This window comes from Podarcis bocagei (assembly GCF_964188305.1).
Source record: "Podarcis bocagei genome assembly, chromosome: 7".
Classification (NCBI taxonomy): domain Eukaryota; kingdom Metazoa; phylum Chordata; class Lepidosauria; order Squamata; family Lacertidae; genus Podarcis; species Podarcis bocagei.
In genome coordinates, this window is record NC_138132.1 from 65,044,753 (window position 1) to 65,051,731 (window position 6,979).

Sequence of the window (6,979 nt, forward strand, 5' to 3'; positions counted from 1 at the left end):
CCTTTGTCCAAATGCCCCCAACCCTTGCAGCAGCAGCTTTTTACTATCTTGCTCATATTGCAACCAACCAACCCCCTTGTCTTGAGCCAGGAAGGCCTTTTTTTCCTAACATCAAGTGTCTGATGACATTAAGACGTTCAACTCGTTTTTCAGCTTCCTTGGCAGGACTCACAGAGCCTCCCGAGCTGTCCAGGGATGATATGCAAAGTTTATCCACGCCTGGCGCGGCGGCTCCTGCCTCCTCCCATTGTGGCGGCCTCTGGGCTGCATGCGAAAGAACAAAACACAGTGGGGCTTGCATGCTGTCCTTAAACATAGCAAGTAGGTTTGCTTAGAATATCTCAGTGCACCCCACGATTCGGGGTCTCAGAGGTTCTAGCATCATAACAAATGAGAAGGGAGTGGGTGGGGGGAGGAAGGAAGAAGGAAAACAAATATATAAATGAATAAATTTGCAAATCCAAATGTATCCTCTAAGGTGCATCCCATGACATGGGGAAATAAAACCTCTTTTTAGAAAATGGCCTTGAGGATTCCTAACGCAAAAAGATTGGAAGTCTAGATATAACTGATTGTATGAACCGTGGCTACTTTTTAAATTAGATGCTACGCTTATTTTTATTAGGTTTTTTGTGATTGCGTTTTGTTCGCAATTGTAAGTTTTTTAAATGGTTTTCGAAGTTCCATTTTTAAATTGTTTCCCTGGGAAGGGGGAAGGGGGGTGTAAAAATAATAATAGTAATCATAATCATATCAGGTCAGCTCACACAGGACATGAAGTCAAACCTGGGAGTTGCAGCCAGTCATAGTTCCTTATTTTAAAACAAACCCTTTGACCAAATTAGGGTTTACCTGATGAGTATTGGCCCTGATCAGATGCAGAGAATGATTAGAAAGTCATTCAATGTCAAGAGAGGAATCAGCAATAAGAGATAAGATTTTGCAACTGCTCACACCGTGTGTTCATGCTTGTGTTTGTCTGGTGAGCTTCAACAAACATGACATGGACTTGATTTCTGGAGCAAAGTTCACACACCCACAGTCGTGGCAGAGGTGCAGAGGGGGTCAGTTTGGCACGGACGCGTGATTCTAAGTGAATGTAAGGTACCCACTTGCCCTCAATCAAGGTTTCCTGCACGCATTGCAAGCATGTGTCTTCCGTGGAATTTATCAGAAGAGGGAGGGACAGAAATGAATCACCAGCAATCATATATTCTATTAATAGGCCTATTTCTTCAAATGCCACCTGTGCACAAATGGGGGGAAATAGGTGCCTGCAGCTTTGTATGTGTGGAGGGGGCGGGGTGCACTTCAGTGGGAAGAAGAACACAGAAACATTGGGATTAAAACTCCAAAAAACCTAATGGCCACTGGTTGACTGTTGCTGGAAGGGGACAGTGATGGAAAAATCACTGAGGAAGGTGAATGGAATGGAGTATTCATGAAAAGAGCATGGCTGGCCAGCCAGAACCCTACAAAGGAGCACTCCATGACACTGCAACATTCCTTTGCAGATCCTGCCAGTTGTAACTGTCTAATGTTTTGTGGGAAAGGTTTTCATTTGACGTATGAACCAAGGATAACTCCCCTGCAGAGATCATTAGGGTGGAAACGGCACTGCTCCACCTGTCCTGATCTACCAGAAAGCATCTTCTGGTTTTTTTGTCCCATTTGCTAGCAAATCACTGTCCTGGTTTGCTGTCTCATGGAATGCTGTGCATACATGTGTGTGAGCGGCATGTCTTGCCGCCACCCCACTTCTAGGGTTAAGCTCTCTTCCTCTTTCCTAGGAACTAAATCTCTAGGTGGGGAACAGATGTATCTACTCCCTAGTGCACATGTGTCCGTGCATGAACACAAGAGCACCCATGCATGCCATGACATCCCTGCTATTTAACACCCTGCAGCTGCTGCACAGTATTCTGAACCACTGATCAAATATCATAGGAGATTTTCACTCTGAAGAACACAAGAAGAGCCCGGCAGGATTGTGCCAAAGGGAGCCCATCGACTCCAGCATCCTCGTGGCCAACCAAATGCCTTTGGGAAATCCCCAAGCAAGACTGGAGGGCAAGAGCACTCTCCCCTCCTATGGTTTCCACAAGAACATAAGATGAGCCTGCTAATATACTTTAGCTCTGATTTCTGCATTGCAGGGGGTTGGAATAGATGACCCTCGGGGTCCCTTCCAACTCCACAATTCTAGGATTCCCACATTTCCCATGAACCTTTTGGTTAAACACCCTGGGAGACAGTGACACTGGAAGATGCGATCCCGGGTGGAATTCACAGGGAAGTTTACAGTGGTACCTTGGGTTACAGACGCTTCAGGTTACAGACTCCGCTAACCCAGAAATAGTACCTCAGGTTAAGAACTTTACTTCAGGATGAGAACAGAAATTGCACGGCAGCAGCGGGAGGCCCCATTAGCTAAAGTGGTACCTCAGGTTAAGAACAGTTTCAGGTTAAGAAAGGAGCTCCAGAACGAATTAAGTTCTTAACCCGAGGTACCACTGTATTCTGTTTCCTTGCCCTTTCCCTAACTGCGCAATTCCATGTTACATTTGAGCTTTCGCACAATGCAGCAGACCACAGCGCAGGTTTGGCATGTGTTTCTGTTACTTGCAAATGTATCTCAGCTACCAATTTTTAGTCTCGGCTAGCAATTAAATTAATTAATTAAAAGCAACTGAATTCCATGAATGGCAAATAATTCAGTAATTCTAAATAAAAAATAAGAGAGCAGGAGCAAACCAAAAATGAAGTGCAGAATGGCTTCACCCTCCATCAGGATGATCACTTAATGCAGTGATTTTCAAGCAGTGTGCCGTGGCACCCTGGGGTGCCTTGAATGATGGTCGGGGTACAACACTGGCCTCTGTCCCTCTTTCCTTCCCTCCGTTCCTCAGGTGCTTTCCCTCATCTCTGCCTCCCAAAGGCTTGCATGGCTGTTTGGTGCAGCAGGCCTGGCTGCAAGCTCCCCAAGTGAATGGTGCTTCTGGGGGTGGGCAGGGGGTGCTGCTTTCCAGGAACTGTGACCCCCGGGACTAGGCAAGCAAGTGGGTGACTGAGGGAGCCCAGTCAGGCAGTCCACCAGCCCTTGCTGTTGGGAATGGACAGAAAAGGGAGAGGCTGGGCAGGCAGGTAGGCGCCCCGCTGGCCTTTCTTGTGCTTGCTGTGTGCAATGCCTGACTGGGAGATGAGTGCCCAATGCCAAAGGGGAGCCTTTTCACCATGCAGGCCCAGCAGCACCTGCTGCTGCCACTGGTGCCCCCCATGTTAAGGTACTGGCCTCACATTCACCTTTGGCCAGTCTCTGTTGGGCCCCTAAGGCTGTGGGCAACCTCTTCCCAGGCCGCTGTTGGGCAGTGTGAGGAGGCACCTCTTTTGTGGCGGGGGGGGGGGTGTAGCTCAGAGACCAGGGGTGGCAGCTGTGGCTGCCCAGAGGACTCCCAAAGAGAGGGGAGAGGAGAGGAGGCTGAGGGAACACTGCACAAGGGAGGGTATTCGAAAAAGGGCAAGAGGCTGCCAGGTCTGCAGGCAAGGGGAGACATAACTGGGCTCCTGAACGCCATAGATGTGCCACAGAAAGAATGTAGTTGGTCACGGGAGCCATGGACTCAGAAAGGTTGAAAGCCTCTGACTTAACGTATCACCAAAAAAGAGGGTATGTACAGTGGTACCTTGGGTTAAGAACTTAATTTGTTCTGGAGGTCCATTCTTAACCTGAAACTGTCCTTAATCTGAGGTACCACTTTAGCTAATGGGGCCTCCCGCTGCCACCGTGCCGCTGCCACGCGATTTCTGTTCTCATCCTGAAGCAAAGTTCTTAACCTGAGGTACTATTTCTGGGTTAGCGGAGTCTGTAACCTGAAGCGTCTGTAACCCGAGGTACCACTGTATTAGCATATGGTTTTCATGTGCTGATTTATTTGTTTAAAAATATTGGGTGATATCGTTCTAAGTCCCACTGAAATCAGTGGAGGGGAGTGGGTCAAGCCATTGATTTCAACAGGTCTAGTCTGAGTGTGAAATTATCATTGGCTATCAGCACCCAATGATGGTAATTTTCACGGCAAAACAGTGGTGGGCGGATTCAGCGTCCTAGAGGAATGGGCCAGCATATTCCGTTTCCCTTGGGGGGAGCAGTAGCAAAGCAAAGCAGGGAGATGGTCGGGAAAGTTTTACCTGTTGTATCCACCTGGTGTTCAGTTACAAAAACCGACAAATGCGGCTGCACATAACTAGAATTGTCTGCGCTGTCTTACTGTCAATGTGCAGGTGAGAAAGTTTGTAGAGAGTCAGTCAAGTTTGCAAGCAGTTATTCAGAGCTGTGCATGCATTAAATCATGGGTCAGCAAACTAAGGCCTGGGGGCTGGATCCAGCCCAATTGCCTTCTGGATCTGGCCCGCGGACGATCCGGGAATTGCCGTGGGGATTCTGATCGTTCAGGCTGCGCCATTTCCCCCCTCCTCCCTCACACACACCACGGCGGCAGCGCCTCCTCCCTCCCTCCTCCTGGCTTCTCCCCGCCCTGCCTAGAGGAGGAAGGTGGCTGGACTTTGTTGAGCCGCGATTGGCTGAGCGCCATTTTAAGCAGCCTCTCTCTGGAGCCACCCCTTTTGCGCCGCTCATTGTCCCTCCGCTGATGCTGCCAGCCCCTGCTGCTCACAAGGCACAGGTAAGCAGCCACTGGGGCTTGTCCGGTGCTGTGGAGAGGGGAGGGGAGAATTGTGGGAGGATCCCCCCCCAAATATAGTCCAGCCCCCCACAAGGTCTGAGAGACAGTGGATCAGCCCCCTGCGGAAAAAGTTTGTTGACCCCTGCATTGAATGCAGGAGTGTCAGCTTGGCCCTGCAACCATGGGTGCCTGGGGCCACGGGTGCCATGCAGCGTACATAGCCCTGGCACTGAAATTTGTGGGTGCCCGGCCCCTTCACGGGGAATTTTGTGGGTGCTTGGGCACCCAGGGCCCCAAGAAGTTGGCACCTTGATTGAATGTGTGTGTGTGAATTATCTTGTATCGATCTTGCATTTTATTCTGTGAACCACCCTGAGATATTATGATGAAGGGTGGTATATAATAATAATAATAATAATAATAATAATAATAATAATAATAATTAAAAAAAACAACGTATACGAGACAGTCAGGGGTCTACTGGACCCTAATAATTCGTATCTGCTTTCTGTCCCCTCTGCTTCTTATCAGCCCAGAACTGGACCAGGACCAGTGGCGTAGCGTGGGTTGTCAGCACCCGGGGCAAGGCAAGTAATTTGCGCCCCCTAACCCGTGGATTTGCGCCCCCTAACCCTAACCCCCAGATGTTGCGCCCGGTGCGGCCGGCCCCCCCTGCACCCCCCACGCTACGCCACTGACCAGGACTCCAAGCAGGGTCTGACCAAAGACAAATAGAGCCAGTGGCGTAGCGTGGGGGGTGCAGGGGGGGCCGGCCGCACCGGGCGCAACATCTGGGAGTTAGGGTTAGGGGGCGCAAATCCACGGGTTAGGGGGCGCAAATCCATGGGTTAGGGGGCGGAAATTACTTGCCTTGCCCCGGGTGCTGACAACCCACGCTACGCCACTGAATAGAGCAGTACAGGACAGTGAAGTTGCAACAACTCTCTTCAAACGGCTTAAAAACACACACACTGATATCAAACAAGCCTCTAAGACCACAGTGGCCTTTGCTGCAGCTCATCAATGCAAGCAGAAAGGGGCGTGTGAGAGCTGGGGGTGAAGGAGGAGGGGGAGGCTGTTGCACACAGAGGGTGCGTGCCGTGCTGCACGATTCTGTCTGTTGGGCATGTGCGCCCCAGAAGGCAAGTCTGGAGAGGAGCACTCCCCCCCCCCAAGCGATAATGCAAAGCGAGGCTCTAAACCTTTCCAGGAAATCTCAAATCCATTGCCTTTTGAGGAAAGCCTTTGTGAGGCTGTCTGCCGGGGTGGGGGGAGGACTAGAGAGGCTTAGACTTGCAAAGGACGTAGCAGTTTCCTTTCAGACAGGGCCAGAGGCTCACTCAGGGGGTGGGATGGAGGTTTAGCAAGAACCCTTGGGACTCGAAAGTCCCAGACACAAGGCGCAGTATGGGGGGAATGAAAAGTGCTCCTTAGACTTCTTATCCCATGAGATCCGAGAAGACGAGATGGGGAGACTTGCTCACCTGGATGCAGATTGTTAACGTGGACCTCAGATATCTGGAAACAGAGCTGCAGCTTGGAGCAAAATCATAGGATTGTAGAGTTGGAAGGGATCTGAAGGATCATCCAACTAGGTGAAAAGGTGCGGGGAAGTAGTTCCTTTTTCATAAAATGTCTGGAAGCACCCAGTGTTCTGAGAGAGGAAGAAAAGCTTTCCTCTGTCTGCTTTCTTCCTGCCGTGCAGTGCTTAGTAACAAGGGAAGAAGAAGAAGAAAAAGAGTTTGGATTTGATATCCCGTTTTATCACTACCCAAAGGAGTCTCAAAGCGGCTAACATTCTCCTTTCCCTTCCTCCCCCACAACAAACACTCTGTGAGGTGAGTGAGGCTGAGAGACTTCAGAGAAGTGTGACTGGCCCAAGGTCACCCAGCAGCTGCATGTGGAGGAGCAGGGACCCTTCTCTCCAGTGGCAGAGCATATGCCCGCGCTACCCAGGGCTGGTGCGCTCCCGAGGGGGGTGGGGCACGGAGGGTGCCCTCCCAGGTGCGGGATAGCTGCTCAGGTGCATGGAGTGGTGCACGCACCCTGCAGCCAGGGGCAGAGTGAGGCGCCAATGGCGGACATTCGGCGCACCGCCCACCCACAACTGCCAAATGCAACCCCCTCAGCGAAGACACTCGGGGCGGCCTGCCCCCACCGCACCCCCTTCCTCCGCCCCTGCTTCTCTCAGGGTACCCTATGCCGTTTTTATCTGCTTCTTCTGTCAGTACTTGGAGCAGAGATGACTTTTCATGCCCAGCAGGTCCTGCCTAAAAACAAACTCAAGCTCTGCATTC